This window comes from Podarcis pityusensis (genome assembly GCF_964106645.2).
Source record: "Podarcis pityusensis genome assembly, chromosome: 14".
NCBI classification, from domain to species: domain Eukaryota; kingdom Metazoa; phylum Chordata; class Lepidosauria; order Squamata; family Lacertidae; genus Podarcis; species Podarcis pityusensis.
Window position 1 is genome coordinate 35,029,045 of NC_138039.1, and position 19,586 is coordinate 35,048,630.

General features: G+C 43.2%; 1 long non-coding RNA gene across 1 annotated transcript; it reads right to left on the reverse strand.

The window, feature by feature from the left end:
• Positions 1-1,046: 1,046 nt before the first annotated feature.
• Positions 1,047-18,905, reverse strand: LOC308462765. The gene is made up of 2 exons (XR_013979327.1): positions 12,335-18,905; positions 1,047-11,550 (listed from the first exon to the last, which is right to left on the reverse strand). It is a non-coding gene; the product is annotated as an uncharacterized lncRNA (long non-coding RNA).
• Positions 18,906-19,586: the final 681 nt, after the last annotated feature.

Below are 19,586 nucleotides of genomic sequence, written 5' to 3' on the forward strand. Positions count from 1 at the left end.
TTAGTGGGAGGTGGAGAACTTCCAGTTAAGCCCCAAATTCTGTCCCCACATCAATTGGTCCTCTTCCCCCTCTCTGAAAAAATGCAGAAATATGTGATGACATAATTCAGTGATGCATTTCTTTGCCATCGTTCCACATCATTCTGTTGTTGCTAAGGGAACAACCAAATATGAGAATGTGATAACACTGGTAAGTATCCTTACACTTTAGTGTGGGGAGGGGAATGTGAAAGACATGACATATTGATGCTGCTTTTGGTGTAAGTCCCTTGTCAACAACAACATGCAGTCCCACCCTTAACAAAATGACATGTTATTACAGCAGCTTCATATCTGACATTTTTCCTACAGCAAATTATGACAACAGTGTGTAAATCTGCATAGTGTTAGATGAGAAGGTCATTTTTTTCCTGTTGCAAGTAGGGTAAGACTAGACCCAAAGTAGGTTTGATGATTGAGTAGGGCAATTTCAATGTGATGGAGTGATTTTAGTGGTGAGGGATCTTCTGTATTGTTTTCTAGGAAAGGAAAGGAAAGGAAAGGATGAAGAGGAAGCCGCCACTGTCTTCCTAAGTGAAATGAGCAAACAAACAAAAATCATTTCACTCCTGAAAATCAACAAAATAAGCTAACCCTCATTTGCTGCTTGGAAATGTAGTGAAGAAGGGGTGGGGTGGGGATTTCTTTACAGAAAACCCTGGACACCAGCCCTGCCTCCCAACCACTTAAAGGCACCATTTCCTAGTGTTGTATTTGCCCAAGCAGAGCTGATGGATGAGAAGCAAACATTCGGCTAAATACCCCCATCTACTCTGTGGTCTGAAGGTATCACTGCCATTTCTACCGCTGAATGTATAGTTCATTTGGATACTTATTTGGACATATGGACTTCCTATATCACTTGAGATGTTTAAGTCAGGTATGATGGATTATTCTTACTGCTGAGGCCAGTCGATGGTGTTCTTTTCTTTTTTTCCCTGCTGCAAAAAATAAAATTTGAAATACTTTTTTAAAAGTAAAAGCAGACAAAGAGAAGGCCACAATGCTGATGGTTTGTTTTTGTACTTTATTTGAGAAGAGGGGTCTACATAAACTATGTCAGGAGGATACAGCTCTACACACAGGTTTTATCAATCAATAAATGGCGTCGTTAAACATAACACTGAGGATATGATACTATGAGAAGACAGAAGACACATGACCGAGAATTATTTACAGCTCAAACATACAATATATTTATACTTGAGAGAGAGATGTGCATTTGTGGATGTACACATAAACACGAGGGTCTAAGGATGTACATTTTTGACCGTGTACAAACACACGTATGTAAAAAAAGGCTTCTTTTAAATGAAAGTCAAGGAATGAGCTTGCCATCTGATGGCAGCAGTTTCCAGGGAGACGTTTTCATTTGGTGGTAGCGGCAGTGACTTTGGGCTTCCGCCCTCCAAGGTCACGTCACCTACTGCTCATCCCCTCCGTTCTGTACAATGCATTTACTTAGCAGTGGGCTATGTGTGCGGTGGGTAAGGAGCGTGGATGGGATCACAAAGAAGGAGCATGACATGCCGATGGGATAAGTGACCTTTGGTGATTCCATTAAGTCATCCTTTATATTAAACATAAATTATCAATACTTTAAAAAATAATTTTTCTCTATCGTTCCAAGGTTTTTGTGGGGGAAGAGCCAGGGAACAGGGACAAAAGGGAGAAATATAATCCAGCTTTGAAAATATATTTTTTTATGAATTGGAATATATGTTGTTTCCCACCCCCACCCCACCCCCCAAAAAGAGTCTTATCTGAGACAAGTTAATAATATAACTGACTTTTCTCCACTCATATTAACAAAGGCCTCTGTCTAAATTGAGCATGAAGAAGCTAGCTACTCTCTTGGCTAGAATCCAGGTACTCATTCAGCCCAGGCAGTTGACTGTTTATGAAATGGTACATTCCCCACAGTGTGCATGTAACCACTTGGGAAATTGGTCACTGGGATTGTCACGACAACTGGCAAGAAAATTTAGGAACGTGGAAAGTTGACTTACATGAGTCCGACTATTGGTAAGCGTCATAACTCAGTGGCTAGAACATCTGCTTTACATACAGAAAATCCCAGGTTCAATCTTTGGCATCTCCAGGTAGGACTGGGAATGTCCCATGTCTGCAACCTTGCAGCATTGCTGACAGTCAATGTTGACAGTGCTGACCTAGATGCACCCATGGTCTGACTTGATGGTTTTTTCATGCTACCATTGGTCCACCTAGCTCAGGGATGAGGAGTCTGTAATTCTCCAGATATTGTTGGACTACAGCTCTCACAATCCCTGATTACTGAATCTCCTGAGTGGGGCTGATGGAGTTGGGAGTCCAATAATGTCTGGATGGCCACAAGTTCCCCAGACCTGAAGCAAATCATGATTGTTTATCCTAGCCAACAGCAACTCTGCAGGATTTCAGGCAGGGGTATGTCCCAGCTCTACCTAGTGATGCTAAGGAGTGAACCTAGGACCTTTGGCATGCAAAGCATGCACTCTACCACCTGGTTATAACCATCTTACTATTCTTCTTTACTTGATATGAAAACTAGGAAAGGAGCCTGGAAGGGCAAATTTCTCCTTACCCCTTGGTAGGATGATGGGTTTACAAAGTGGTCACACATGCACCGTGGTAAGTTAACCAGTTCATAAATAGATGAGGGCAGTCATCCACCCTCAAATAAATAGCAAGCCACAATGAGACAGAAAGAAAGGTGTGCTAGGGGTGTGGAAGCTAGGGGTAAGCTAGGGGTGTGGAAACTTGTGACCTTGCAGTTGTTGCTGGAGTTAGACTCCAATGTCCAACATTTCTGACCACTTGCCATACAGCCTGGGGCTGGTAGGAGTTGTAGTCCAGCAACATCTTTCAGGCCACATGTTAGAATCATAGAATCATAGAGTTGGAAGAGACCACAAGGGCCATCGAGTCCAACCCCCTGCCAAGCAGGAAACACCATCAGAGCACTCCTGACATATGGTTGTCAAGCCTCTGCTTAAAGACCTCCAAAGAAGGAGACTCTACCACCACATGTTGGCTTCCACCAGCATACAGGAAATCCAGGAAGTCCAGGAAGAGCTACAGCAGATGTGGGTTTGAAAGAAAATCCAAATGAAGGGGACTTGCACAGCTTAGTGCAAAATGATATGTGGTGCCCTCCAGATGTTGTTGAACTACAACACCTATCATCTCTGTCCATTGGTCATGCTTGCTGAGGCTGATGGAGTTGTGGTTCAGCAATGACTGAAGGACACCACATTGGATATGTCTGATATAGATTAATTCAATGGTCTTTCTGGAATAGACATTTCTTCTTTGATTATATACAGATACATGAACTTGTTACAGTTCCAGCCAATTGTTCCCTTTTGGGGGGTGGATGTGCTGCATTCTCCCCAAAGTATCTTGTGCAGCAGGTCTAGGGGTATAACATAAAGTGCAGTCGGCGAGGTCGCAAAGCCAGGTGCAACAATGGTCTGTGGTCTTTCACAACAAATGGACAGGATGCAAACCAGTCACGATGGGAAGTTCTTACTCCTCATTTCATGCAATACAGAGAGTTATGTTCTTTCTTAACATCCCAGTTGAAATCAAGGGGATTTTAAAGTATTGAATGAGGCCAAATTGCATCCACTGATGCCCCAACCAAGAGGCATGCTACATAAGTAGGAACTCAGACTAGTTGTTGACATTGATGGGCCTATATGCAATGGATGTGTTTCAGTGGTATCAGTAGGCCTTCAGCACCATCTTTTTCTATACTGGGTGCACCACTGCATTTCTGGATAATTTGATATACTGGAGACATTCTATAGAATGGTCCAACTATCTGGGCCCATTACCATCTTTATAATATACATCCTATGACTAAAGCAATGGGTATATTTCTCTTCTCTCCTTCTGCCTTTCTCTGTATCCCTTCACACTGATATGACTGCCTATGAGAAGGGGAAAGGAGGGTTTCCCTTCTCTCCACCCACACAACACCCATTATATATTTATCTGATTGCTATGTATTTGGACACCTCTTAAGATATCATAACCAAGGTCAATGGCGTTTTTTTGGTCTAACCTCAGATATAACTGGATGCCATTTTGAATCAAGTTGGTGGACTGAATCTTTCAAAACTGTGCTGATTTAACCAAAGTTTGCATGATGGTTCCTAAGACCAAGGAACATGTTTTCATCTCTGTCTGGACACAGTTGAATATCACTTTGAATCAGGATGGCAGACCAAACATTTCAAAATTGCTCTGATTTCAACTACTGATTTCAAAGTTGAACTATTTCTGTTTCTTAGAATTCCTGAGCAACACAGAGCATAAGGCTGATATTTTTTCTATAGAAGGCAGCTCAACTTTCCATTACATGCTAGTGACCCAGAAGCAGAACATAGGATGGGGCTTTACAAACAGAGAGGTGGAGTTTTGCAGATAGGAGAAGGCTCAGTCCTCAATGTCTACGTATCATCAGTTCAGGGGTATACTTTAACTCTTAATTCATTGATGCATCCTTCAATAGCTCCCTCCCAATAAAAGTTGAACCAAGAAAAGGCTGAACCAAGAATGGCTACCAAATATCCTGCCCCATTAGAGGCTATTTTTGTTCTTTTTAGCCCAGGGGAGGAGTGTACCCTCCAACTTTTCGCCAATGAAAATAGGCTTGCAACATATATACAAACATAATAAAACATCAAACATTTAAGAACTTCCCTAGAAGGGAATGCCTTTAGATGGCTCAGGGGTCAATAACTCAACACCCGCCAACATTTCTCCAACGAAAATAGGGATGTACTGTACTAAGAAAAAGTGGGACATTCTGGGATTAAATCAGAAACTGGGATGGCTTCTGTAAATCCAGGACTGTCCCTGAAAAATAGGGACACTTGGAGGGTCTGGTGCTTTTGTGGCAGCAGCAGCATATTCAAAACAACACCATCACTACATGCACACCCAAAAACCCTTTTAGATAGATGATTGCAACAGAAGCCTCCTGGGGTTCATCATCAGAGCACAGTTAGCCTACATACAAACACACACTGGGTGTCCCCTTTACTTTCTCCAGCATTAATGTGTAGTTGCCATTCACTTCTGCGGGGTAAAGTGAATCTTGCCCTGGCACAGTGGATTCTGTGGAGACATACGCAAAGAGGTCCTTTGCACAGAATACATTAGGTGTCCTTGCAATGTCCAAGTCCCCCCTTTGGACACACAAAACCTATCACCACAATGGGCATTTTGCTAGTGGTGCATAAAGCTTAATTCCATTTCCAACCATGCAGCTTTCTGGTGTAGCACCCCTACACCCACTCTTTAGCTTTACTTTGGGCCAGACCTCTGATATACGTGGTCTTTTCCCCCAATCAATGAGGAACTGAAGTGTAGATTGTTTCGTCTCTAGAGCTACTCTTCTACTTTCTAATATGGTAAAGAAGCAACCCAGAAACCCCAAGCATATTAAATAGATACATATATAGTACTAATGCTTCCCCCCACCCCACCCCACACAGAGTGCAATAAAATTGGAACATGTTTAATATAGAAATTCAAAGGGGAGGCACAGCTGTCATACCTAAGCATCATTTTCCCCAAATGCCCGGTCATCAACCAGGGAGATGGACAGTCCTGCTGGCATGGAAACCTTCTGAGCACAGCAGGGAGAGCAATCAATGCCCAGTAGGAACTAAATCAATGTGTGTAATTTACACTGCTAGAAATCCTTCAACTTTTTTTTTTTTGCCTCCCCCTTCAGAAATAAGATATGTAAAATAGCACTTATACAAGGCCTGCTCATGCAAGAAATTACGTTCACTTTAACAGGAATTTTGAAAAGAGGCTTTTCTCCAGGGGAAAACAACATCACACTTTCATGATGTTATGATGTGAGTTTTTCCCCCTTTTTTTAAATGCAAAAGGAATCACTCAAAGATGTGTCGGTGCTACCAGGGAACAAAAAACACAATGAGATGATGTTGGAATGGATAGCAGCCCATGAGTGGCCAAGCAACTTCACTTTGTTGGAAAATGTAGCAAGCTCTGGAGATGTTTCAAATATGCATCCAGAAATAGGAACACAGGAACCTGCCTGCTGAACCAGACCACTAGTCTAGGGGTGACCAACTCTCAAGAGACTGCAATCTCCTTTCAGAATTAAAAACTGGCAGTAATCTATCCCAGTTTTTTTGGGGGGGGGGTTTCAGCTCAAAGTTGTTAAACTTTTTTAGGGAGGAGAACAGCCCCCTTTTTAGGGGTTTTAAAAAAAACTTTTTGGGGGGGAAATTTCTGTTTTGGAGGGGGTTAAAGGCAAGGGTCAAAGGGGTAAAGTCACTCACAAAAAGATCGCTATGGATGAAAACAGCAGCACAGAGAAAGCTCCATCTTCCCTTTCAGAGATCAAACAACAATGAAGAGCAGGACGAGGGGGCGGGGCAGGAATCAATTTTAGCGATGCTAAGGAAAGGGAGCCAGAGATCTACTGAAACCTCGCAGAGATCTACCAGTAGATTGTGATGACCTGTTGGACATCCCTGCACTAGCCCATTTGCCTCTGTACTGTCAACACTGACTGGCAATGGCTATTCAGGGGACATTCCCAGCCATACCTGGAGATGCTGGGGACTGAACTGATGGCCTTCTATGTGCAAAATTGATGCACTACCCACTGAGATGCAGCCTCTACCCAAAGGTTTCCCTTATCCCGCAAAGGAGAGGCAGGGCCCATGATGAATCACAACATCCAGTCCTTCAAGGGGAGGGTCCACAGCTTTCACATCTTGGGGCTGTCGTTCAACAGATCAACACTGGAGCTCTCATCAAACATTCATTCCCATTTGCCTCTTTCCAATAGCCCTTCATCTCTAACAAGTTTTCATGAGTTTCACAGATACTTGGTTCTTAAATGCACATGGCTTTAATGATGTGATTAGCAACTGCATTGTGGGTTTTTAACCATTAAATACTGAGCACCGAGGCTGAGGTTGTTTTCTGCATGCAGCATGCTGATACAGCAGGTATAACCCCGGCTGTGACCTTGATAAAAGTTCCCCTCCTTTTGCATGGCAGTCAGGGAAGACTCCTATTGGCACCAGGGAAATGTTCTTAACCACTGCTGATTCCCACACTGGGTTGGGGGGGGATTTTTTTTATTTATCAAAATCATAGTGGAGGGGGAAAGAAAGGCTTAAATGTGTCCCTCCCTGCCATTCACAATCGGGGCAGCACGCCTGATATTTAATTGTTGTTGTAACCCACAATGTAATTGCTAATCATTTCATTAACACAATGCGTAGTTATTAGGCTTTTGGCCAGCCAGAAGGCTCCTTCTAATTTCCCAGGCAATTCTTATCATAAATCCCTCTTCCTGCACCCTATACTCCACTGAAAATATAAGACCTCACCCTGCCAAGTCACTTCATTGTTTATAGGAAATAATTGTGCTTTTGAAATCACAGCAACGTACAATAGTTCAATATTTAAATAAGCAAAAAGAACAAAAACAAAGGCCCTGATGCCAAGAGCTCACAGCTTCGCCATCTCTTGATCACTAGCAAAACCAAAGCAATGCTCAAATGGCAGTTGGAGAGGCGGGTGATTAATCAATGGAACGGCATCCATCCACACACAGAGAGAGACTCTGCTTTCATGTCCCAAAGACCCTTTGCAATTTGGTGGTGGCAGCTTAATTTAATGAACTGATCAATTCTTGGCCTCTTCCTCCTTGTGGAGCATCTTCTCAGGGCTTGGCAAGTCCATTCTGGAGGGCTTGTGTGGGAATGAGACAGAGAGTCCTCCGTCTCATCCACTCATGAGACTGAGCATCTGGTGAGTGGATGGTGGGATGATCTTGATACTAAGATGTGCAAAGAGGTTGGAACTTTAGCATCATGTGTGTGAGAGTGCATTATAAAAATAACGAGTAAGGCCACTGGTCCATCTAACTCCAGATCATGCACTAGATCAATGGACCAGCAGCAACTCTCTGGGGTTCAGGCAGGGTTTTCTCCCAGCCCTACCTTGGGATGCTGGGAATTGAACTCAGGACCTTCTGAATGCAAAACAGAAGCTCTATCACCAAGCTACAGCCCTTCTCTGGCTTTACTGGTTATTCAGTCCCAAGTGGTCAAATTTCAGGAAGACATACTAGGCATGGAGGTTGTTGCATTCTGTTTCCTTGCCTAGTTTCCTTGCCTAGTTCTACAAAGCAGATTCTAGCCATCTTCAGGTATTATCCATGAGGTGGCGCAGCTGGTACAAAAGTGCCACCTCCCCATAATCCCCATTGCCTTCCAATTCATGGAAGATGAACTTCAGCAGTAGGAAACCCTTTTGGATCTGTGGAGTCACCCTCCACATTTTAGAACCCATCGCATTGTCTACACTGACTGGCACTGGCTGCCCATGGTTCCAGACAGTAGACCTTCCCAGTCCAAGTTGGAGAGTCTTGAGATTGAACCTGGGACCTTCTGGATTTGTGCCACTGAGCTGCCGCCCTTTTCCTTGAGCCAGAAGGCAGCAAGAAGGGTGTTTTGTGTGCATGCGTGAAAGATAGCTAATCTCTGCTGCCCCTCCCATGTTTTTAATTAAACAGAACGCATGAAAAGTGATGCTGTGGTCACTATTTATGTTCAGGTGTAAGCTTATCCTATCCTATCCTATCCTATCCTATCCTATCCTATTCTATTCATTTTTAAAAACCTCAGTTTCTCCCAATAACAGGGTATAGCTTCACATTTCCATACCTAAAATGAGAGGAAGGATTAGGGTATCCAGCCTTATGTAAATGCATCCTCTTCATTACTTCCCATGAGGACATGCAAGTAGCTTGCTTATCCCTCAGGGTGATGGACTCCAGTTCGAGACCGCAGGAGCCGTTTTTGACCACTGAAATAATAATTTCAGCAATGTCAGCCAGTCTTCATCATTTTAACTAGCTAGTTCTTGCTTCATTTAACACTGAAACTATATTCCTAGGGATGCAAACACAAGGGAGCCTTGAAAATTGTATCCTACAAGAGGTTTACCAGAGTTATAGAGTCTAAAATTGCAGGTTACATGGAAAAATAAAGCAGAGATATGTTTCAGAGGGAAACTCATGCTGGTTTAAAGGCATTCAGCTCACAGCATTGGGCTTGGGTAAGTCTCAAAACTGAGCCTTGGCAAGTGGTTGTTCCTCGGTTTAAGCTTCTGATATTTAAAGGTGTGGTTGATACCAATCTACCTTGTAGGAATAGTTGTATTTGGTGCACAAGCTAATGAAGGAAAACCACTTTGTGGATTAAAAGTTTGGAAGAGAGGACTGAGGCAAAGGGAAACACAAGTCCACCCTCTCGTCAGCTTCTCTGACCCCTTCCTCACACTCAGCTTTCCCTTGGGGCAGAATAGGAAACATTTTCCAAGCTAAGAGCCACGTTTGATCATGGACAACTTCCTATGGGCAGAGGGTAAAAGTGGGCAGAGCACTGGATGTGATCCTATTGACTGCATTCCAGCCACATGAAACTCAAAGGGCTCTACACATCCATACAACTTTCCAGGCAAGCAAGGGGCATTGTCACAGTTCAAGCACACATTCCAGACAGAGAGAAGCACTTAAGGAGGACATAGGGCAGGGTTGATGAAGGTGTCCCCTGGAGACAGGGGTGTGTGTTGGCAAGTGAGAGTCCCAAGGGTCAGATAGAGAGGACCCTGGGACCTTTGCTTGCTTAATCACATCTCTGCCCCATACATACATAAATAAATAGGAGGTATGAAGATCTCATTTTAATTTCATAATAGGATGGACACTTAACTATCCCATACCACCACATGACACCTTAATTTACCCCCTCCAACCTAGTCCCAATACTGAAAGTGAGCACAATTAAGAACCAAGAGTCTGGGGCAATAGATTGAAGAATGTTAAAGCTAGGGAGAGGGCTTAACACTGCTTCCCAGGGCATTTCCCATTTTTCATGGGTGGAGGGCAGACATGTGATTGGTGGCATATCTAATTTGGCCCTGAGCAGTCCACTATGTGAGAGCCTCAGTGCAACAAATTGGTCTGCAGTATCTTTAGCAATTGTTTTGCACCAGGGCTATCCAACCTGGTGCCTTCCACCTTCCATCAGCCCTACCCACCACGGTGAGTGGTTAGAGTTTATGGCAGTTGTATTCCAGCAGCATCTGGACAGCACCACGTTGCCTGCCTCTGATTTACATGCTTTCTCCTTGACTAGCTTGCATTGAAAACTAGCTTGCTGCTGTCTCAGGCTTTTGTGAAAGTCTTTCATTGCTATTCCTTGAACTATGTAAATTTCAGTATCTATTTACCAGTCACCCTGGTGGAGCTGGGTCCCACCAGGGTCCTAATACCCAACAGTTCCCATCCTTGTTTTTCCCTCCACAAAAACAATATATAAAGTTACCACCAGAACAATAACAACTATATTTATGCATGGTTTGAATTTTGTTTCCCATGAATCTTCTTTTTAGAGAGGCATGCAGTCAAAAGCTATAGAAATTGTTTTAGTACTGATTAGTCAGGAAATGCAAGCATATCTGTTTTAAATGCAAGCATCACTGTATTAAAACTTTCTAGCCAATTGTCCCTAGCATCCAGCTTTCAGTGTGAAATAATGAATAAGTAAGTCACTCCCAAAATATATGGAACACCCTGTTGAACTGGACCATTTGGATGATTTGGACTTTCTTGCTTTCAATTTTTGTGTGCAGAACAGATCTAGTGCACATAACCCTGGTTTTCAAAAGCAAGCAAAGGTTAAATAAGAGTGAAACAGTGTCACACAATGAACCACCTAAAGAAATCATACACATCTGGGCAGGCAACCACCAGTGCTTACAACAATTAAGAGCCTTTGGAAAGGAAATATGGAATGTGATTGTAGTTTCATTTAATCAAGCAGGGGACCACTGTCCGTGGTGCTGAACATGCCAGCACCCAATTAAATGGTCTCAGGAACATGCTGCCTTTGAAACCTGAGCTCAGAACAAACCTGTCTGACAGAGCGAAGGCTCAGCCATTACCCACAGATGGTGCATGACAGCCTGCCTCTGATAATGTTTACTTCAATGGCCATTTTTAAGCAGAGCTGTCTGGAATTGATGTTTCCAGTGCTGGAGTCTTCCCAGCGATGAATACAGAATCACCCTGCAGCTGTGCTTGCCATGTTGCAAAAATCTAGGTGAAGGCAGGTCATTGAAACAATCTGGTTGCTTGGCTTCCCATGAACACCCTCCCCCCCTTAGTGGCCTTAGGCAGGCACTTGTTGGAGATGCAAGGACTCTGCAAGTTTTAGAAGCAGCAGCACTTTTAGTCGACTGTTTCCCCACCTCACTCACAGAGACATGGCCAGCTTGCTCCCACGGAAAATGTTGCTAAGCAACATGGACTTTGTGGAAGATCTAGCTTCAAGTCAACTGTCTGTAAAATGGTAACAAGCCACCATGTGTGGTTCTTGCAAAGGAATATCAGGAGGCTGTGAAGCATATTTTGAAAGGTGCCCCAGAACTTCTATCCTATATAACAAGGACTGTTATATGGTACTGTTGTCTTTGTCCGTGGAGTTTTCTTGGCAGGGATACTGGAGTGGCTTGCCGGTTCCTGCTCCAGATGGATCACGTTTGATCAAAACTCTCCACTATGACCTGTCCATCTTGGGTGGCCCTGCACGGCATAGCTCATAGCTTCTCTGAGTTATTCAAGCCCCTTCGCCACGGCAAGGCAGTGATCCATGAAGGGAAATTAAAAGACGAAATTAAAAGACGCCTGCTCCTTGGGAGAAAGGCGATGGCAAACCTAGACCGCATCTTAAAAAGCAGAGATATCACCTTGCCAACAAAGGTCCGTATAGTTAAAGCCATGGTTTTCCCAGTAGTGATGTATGGAAGTGAGAGCTGGACCATAAAGAAGGCTGATCACTGAAGAATTGATGCTTTTGAATTATGGTGCTGGAGGAGACTCTTGAGAGTCCCATGGACTGCAAGAAGATCAAACCTATCCATTCTTAAGGAAATCAGCCCTGAGTGCTCACTGGAAGGACAGATCGTGAAGCTGAGGCTCCAATACTTTGGCCACCTCATGAGAAGAGAAGACTCCCTGGAAAAGACCCTGATGTTGGGAAAGATGGAGGGCACAAGAAGAAGGGGATGACAGAGGACGAGATGGTTGGACAGTGTTCTCGAAGCTACAAACATGAGTCTGACCAAACTGCGGGAGGCAGTGGAAGACAGGAGTGTCTGGTGTGCTCTGGTCCATGAAGAGTCAGACACGACTAAATGACTAAACAACAACAACAACAACAACAACAACAACAACAATATGGTACTATATTATATAGCAACATGTCCAGATGTTGTTGGACTTTAAATCCCATCCATCCCAGGCAGCATACGGGTGGTGGAAATTGTAGTCCTACAACAGCTGGGGCAGGGGTACCATGTTGTTATATATTAATAACAAGCCCGTTCTCTCAGTGTGGATCCTTATGTAGATAAAGTAACGTCAGTGACACAGAACAGGGAGGTATCAGCTAAGGTTTGCAGAAGTACAAAACAATTGAAGGAGGGACATATGGGACACATTCAAAATATCACATTGAGGGCTGAGCATGTTCAGTGACTAAGGAATGCTGGTCGTCTGTTGGAGGAGAACTGGAAAACTGAAGTATGCTAGAAGGGGGGTGGCCAGCTGGATGGAACCCTGAACAGAAACACTACAAAAGGCAATCAGTTTTCCTGTTTTGGCTAAGATGCACTGATATGTGTGTGCTCTTTTGATTTGCATGGTATGGATGTCTATAATGTCTTGCAATTGTGATTTTGTAAACTGGTTTGGTGGGACATCAGCTTGCATGTGCAAAAATGGGTAAGGAAGAAGACTTCACTGATCCCCCGTACATATCACTTCAGTTTTAAGAAACCCTTTTTGAAATTAGAGCAACACTTGCAAGTCTAAAAGGTTTATGTAGTAGTTCTGTCCATTAGCACTAATTGACCTTTAACGTGTGAAAGTGCCAGTTTGGGCTCCTATAATGGGCTTTTTGCTCATTCATTGTCCATAACCAAGGGAGGCTCGCTGTGCTAATTAGGCACATCTTTCACACGGCATGGCTTGAGCATGACATTCGTTCTTTACTTGGGCACTATGGGAGGCTTTGCATATTATGCATGGATGCTTTAGAAATGCTCACTGTATGCTCAGAATGTCTTGAGAGAGGAAGGGAAAGTATAAAGTACAGCATGTGCATATCATTTATTTAGACGTTGAAATGCCCTTCAGATAAAGACATCAAGGAAACCGAGCAACCACAAAGTGAGAGATAACATCATAGCATGGAACAAAAAGAGACATAGGAAGATGGAAAGGATACAGAAGGAAGTGTGAGACTGTTCTTGGCAAGCAATGAAGCAAGGTGACCCTATGCATAAATACCTGAACTAGCATTAGTCAATATACCGTAATTTAAAATGACAAAGGAGGAAGAGTGACTGAGACGGCAACTGTGGTGGAGGAGGAGAGTGGTTTTGGTTGGAAGAAATGTGCAAGGCAGAAGAAAATCAGTTTACAGCCAACTGAAATGTGTGGTATCAGAAGAAGCAATAAAATGAAAGCTGGAAGGGGAAGCATAAAAGCTGAAAACACAGCTAAAGAGGACAAGCTGGGAAACTCTTGGAGATACACACACACCAGAATGAGAGCAACATGAAAGACTTGGGCTGCATCTGGGTTAGTGTGATATAATAGTTAGAGGGTCAGACTAGGACCCAGGAGAGACCAGAGTTCAAACCCCCACTCAACCATGAAGCTCACAGGGTGACCTGTTTCTCAGTTCAAACCTCCTTCACAGGGATGTTGTGGTGGTTAAATTAGGAGTGGGAGACACTTGAGCTCCTTGGAGAAAAAGGTGGGATACAAATGCAATAAATATATGAATAAATATATCCAAGTCTAGAGAGAAGAAGAAGAAGAAGAAGAAGGAGAAGAAGAAGAAGAAGAAGAAGAAGAAGAAGAAGAAGAAGAAGAAGAAGACAGTACAATACGGCCTTTCCCACCCATCTTCATTGGCAAGAAGCTAGAATGGATAAATATAGACTCAGGCATATCAAGGAAAGGCTCATAGGAAAAACAATAGGTCACCCAACAAATAACAACCACAGTGTGTGATACATAGTGGCCCTCCCACTTTTCTAGGAAGGCCCTTCTATAAGATGTAAGCATTGTAAGGGGTGGCTTCACAGAAAGAAAATAGCAACCACCAAAAGGGGAACTGCTGAGACTGTCAACACCAAACCCAACTGACAACAGCAGAGGAAGGCAAAAGGGACAGACATCTCCATCATCCCCAATGGCAGCCAAAGGTTTGACCCTCCCTGCCATTAGAACCCCCTTTCATTATAATCAGGCAGGTGTCTATCTACTGTCTCGTTGGACCTATTGAATATTTTCCTTTATATAAATAATTTCATTTCATTTTGGGATGTTTTGCTTTAAAGGTGATTGGAAAAGGGAATGTATTAAATGGGTGTCCAAACGATTGCAAAGGTGGTATGTGTCAGATATGTAATGAGAGGAAGTTCCAAAAGGTATACCATGCTATCTATCTATCATCTATCTATATGTATCTATATCGATTATCCATCTTTATGCATTTTAAAATGATATTCCATGACTTTAGTCTGAAAGGTCACATTCCACCCTACCATTTCAGGGTTCTACCACTCCATTATGTGCATATATAGTTCAGTCCATAGTCACTATATCCCACTTCAGAGTCACAAGAAACTCTCAAGGAGACTTATAAAAGATCCTGAAAATAAGATCACATTCCAGTTTGATGCAGCAACAAAAATTGCATGGTGTCTATATGGGACCTAGATCGTCCTGTCTCTCCCTGGTGTCATTCCAGGTAGCGCTATCTCTCTCTCTCCCTCCCTCCCTCCCTCCCTTCCTCTCCCCCTCCCTCTCTCAGATTTATCAATCCTACAAACTCACCCATTGCAAAGGCACTTTAGAGATGGCAAAAGATGCATAGCAAGGCTATTTGTACAACTAAATCTGAACCATCATATTTTTATCTCTTTGTAACGAGTCCTGAGATTTCTCAGATTAAATTTCCTGGAAACACTGCTGGATCTGAAAAGAGATTTCAAGCAGAAATACTTACAACTCAGTGGCAGATTTTTTATGGTCAAGCCACTTTGCGCTCACAAAGAATACAAAAGCCAGCCATGGACTTCAATGAATGGGATGGGGTGGGGGAATAATAACAGCTCCTCTACAATGACTCCAAAACCCATAGATTGGCTTCAGCAGGAGGAAACTTGTGTGCTATGACATTTTACAGCATCAATAATTCAAGGAGAGAGGAAATCTGATTTGCTGAACATTAGTGCACAGATGTCTCAGGAAAATGCAATGCCGATTACCTTTTAAATGAGGCTGTTAGCTTGTGTTTGGTATTTTGTTCTTTGGTGACTGGCGAATCAACAGCTTTGCAAAACCCCAGGGTTGCAGCGTGTGAAGTCGGCTTATATGTGAAACCTTTTCTCCTCTATGGTTCAAGGTGATATGGCTTGCTGAAAACGCCAGGCATGGGCAGTGCTCCAGCTAGACAGGGAAAGTGGGACTCAACCTCTTACAATATCTGATGGCCCTCTTATTAGAATTTTAGGAGGCTACAGAAGGTACAATTTGGTTAAAACAGGAGGGAGCTGTGGGATGTGTGTGTGTGTTGGAAATTTCATTACAGACACCTCTACCTCCTACCACTCACCAAAGTTCAAAAAATGATCAAATCGAACATTGGGGTTCTTCTTAAATTGTCAGCAAAGTACTGAATACCAGTTACTGGAAATCACATCTGGGAAGAGTGCTGTTATGCTCCAGTCCAGCTTACAGGCTTCCCACAGGCATCTGGTTGGCCACTGTCAGAAGAGGATGCTGGACTAGATGGGCCACAACTATTATGGTATAGTGGACAGAATACTCAATTAGGACTGCAGGGGGCACAGTTCAAATTCTTACACAGCTATGAAGTTCACTGTCTGTTGTTAGGCCAGCCAGTCACTTTCAGACACCTCTCGGGGTTTGGGTGAAGATAAAATTATGGTGGTTGTGTGACCATGTACACTGGTTCAAGCTCCTTGGAAGAAGGACAGTATTGGAAAAAATGGACTGCTACTAACAACACACTTTGCATGTGTACAGCTTAGTTGGTGAGCAAAGGCACCAGAAGCTCTGATTTCAAGTTCAATCTGGGGTTGCAATTAATATGTACCATTTCTGTATTCCCTTTGAAAGACACATTCAACACAGCTAAACAAATAAAAGTGGGTAGGAAGTTTGGCTATTCATGCTTGTGAACAATGCTTCATGCAACCAAGGGCAAGAACCAGGGTGACTTGGGAAGTGGACATGGAAAGTGTTAAGTTGGAGGAAGACGTGGCTGACATACTGCGAATTCCCATTCCTGGGGCAAAAACCACAGATTGCGCATTGCAGGTAGGTGCCTTGAGCAAGCAGCAGTCATGAGAACATTAGCACTGAACCTATGGGGAAAAGTGGAGAACACAGACACAATAAGTTGCCCCATTCTGTTAATTATGGGTAATAATTAACAGAATTATTCTTCCTTTTCTAAGAAGAAAAGGGAAATGGTGTGTTTCACAAATATTTTAATAAGCAGCAAAAGGCAAACCCCCCTTTTTGTCTATTTTTATAGGAATGCTCAGGAAGGGACGAAAGTTCATATTTAGGGGTCATGCGAAAAAAGTTTGTTTCCTCTCTTCCATTGTTGCTTGGATATGTCACCCATGCAACCAGTAAAGGAAGCATTGCCCTTACTCTAAATCAGCCTAGTTTGCCTTCAGCAATACTAGCATGTAATAAAATCTGACCTAAAGTTATCATAGCACTATGTGATCCCTGATTAGCTGGAACCACCCTGTCAAGTTGAAGGCTGCTCCCAAAAGAGGGGAGGGGAATGGTATTGAAGGTGCAGAGAAGAGTTTTTTTCAACGGGGGGTGGGAAATGTTTCAGAGCAGCTCCTGAAAAGCATTAGTTCTAAATCAAAATGAGGGGCTACCTGTTGCAGTGTTAACAATAAAGCACTTGCACTGCTCAATGATAATTTAGATCTAAATTATACTACTTACAAAAGGTCACAGTTGTAGCACTTTTCAATGGGGAAAATAATGTTCTATTAAGCCAATGTAACAGCATGCATGGAATGTGCAGGGAAAAAGTAAAATATTCATTGCAGAAACTGCATTCTAAAATATGCAATGCCAGTGGCAGTATGGCAGAGGGAGGCAGAAATAGAAACAGAAATAAAGGAATAGGCATCACACAACTAGAGTAGGGCAGCTCATTCCATGTCAGTTTCACACATGCTCATTCGTAAATCTGTTCCATCATGTTTCTGTTATCTATTTGTGATTTATTTTTAAAAGCATGAAATTCACATTATTTAATTTTTCTCACAAAGCACTTATTTTGTATGCATTTTAATCTTAAAATGTGTATTTTAGATGCATTTTGTTATGGGTTGTTGGGTTTTTTTGAGCTAAAAATCATATCACAGCATTCAGCAAACTGCAAGGAAATTACAGATAACTGTATGTCAGCCCAGGGATTTCAAGTCAGGTTGCTTCACTTTAAAAAGCTTGAGCCCTAGGTTGGAGTCATCAACTAGCTTTCAGAGATGAAGTCCTTCACCCTTAGAGAGATAAGCCAATTGTCACTCCCGTGGTTGCCCTGCTTCTTTCAGCAATGTTCGTCTGGGTTCTCTTTATATGCACAGTGAGAAGCACTTGTCAGCAGCAAAGAATATTTCACCATCTTGATTTACAACACCTTGAGGGGATTAAATGGGATGGAAGGGAAGGAACAAGCTAAACTGCCTGTAAGTTCAGCAGAGCAAACAGTGTCAATTCAGCGAGACCTTACTTGGGTAGGGTCAGCTTTGCCCACTCCTGGGACAACTTCCCATGACCTTTAATTTCTGGGGGATTGGGAGAATGGAACTCCCAAGGCTCCAGGTAAGAGTTGCAAGAGACCGCCCCTCACACCCCATGCACCTTACCAAGGCATCACAATGAGCTCTGCTGTAAAATTCACTGCACAGAGGTTAATCTAGATGTCAACACTGCCTGACAGCGGTGAAATTACTCCAGGGTAGTGCTCCTTCTGAAGTCTTAATATAACAGTCAATTCCATCCTGTCTGCAGGAAATGAAAGTTTTCTGCTTTGCGCGCCGATTCATTCAGCACCAATTTCCTCGCAGTTTGAAGTCCAAACTGTTTGTGGTCTTGGGATTCACCTCACATTAAGACTTTCGCTTGGTTTGAAATGTCTGATCATCAGGCAAGAAGGCGCCATGAGACGGGATGTTTGACAAGAAGAGAAGGGCATGGTTCACAACAGCACATAGTTAAACTGCGGAACTCACTCCAACCCGGAGGCTGAGACGGTCACCAACTGGGATGGTTTCAAAAGTGGATTAAGCAAATTCACGGAGGAGAAGGCTATCACTGTTTACGAGCCACAATGCCTATGTTCTACCTCCACAAGTTGAAGGCAGTAATGCTTCTGAATACCTGTTGCAGGAAACTACAGGAGGGGAGAGTGTTTCTGTGCCCAGGTCCTGCTTGCAAGTTTCCCACAGAGATCTGTTTGGCCACTGTGAGAACCAGATACTAGATTAGATGGGTCAGTGGCTTGCTCTGGCAGGCTCTTATGTTCTTAAGTGCAGGCCTATTGTGTGTGTGTGTGGGGGGGGGGGATGAGGGACAGCAGAACGAATGTTTCCACTAATAACAAACTCATACTTTGTGTCAGTTTCCCCCTTGTTTTAATGGGATCGTTTCATTGAACATTCTGATTACTGGTGTTTAAATTTTAATGTACATAAAAAATGCAAAGAACACTGGGGTAAAACTCTTTAACTTCATGTACTAGTTTTGTATGTGCAGGGAGATTTCTTTTAATATGTATCCATGACTCCCACCCCCATTATAGTACAGTCCAGTGAAAGCTGTACCATGTGACTATTCTGATACTTTTTTTAAAGTGTCCCTTAAACTATCTAAACATCAGGCAGCAACTTCCCAGGGAGTAGAGAACCTGAACAAGAGAGTGAGATTTGAGATTGTTCCACCCTCCTGCTGTTCTGATTTCTTTCAGAAGCATTGTAGTTGGCTCCCGCTAAGAAGCCAGTAGCTTCAGTGATGGAGGGAGGGAGGAACACCTCTTCAGAAGAACTGCTGCTGTTTAGGCCATAAGATCACTTGCTTTGTTGTCATTGGCAGATTAGACCCCACAGGGAAATCCTACATGCGGATGACAGGCAAAGATTGGGGTTGCCTGTGCTGGTGTCAGGCCTTATTTGCTTCACCTCCCCCCCAACCAAGAATGCTAAGGTCAGTTGTTTATAGAAAAGTGAGGGGGGCATGAAAAGGAGGTCATCTGATTGATCTGAAGATGGCGCTGAATTTGGGGCCAATGGGGCGTCAAAGGTGGCAGAAATGAAAATGACCTATCAGGTAACCCAGT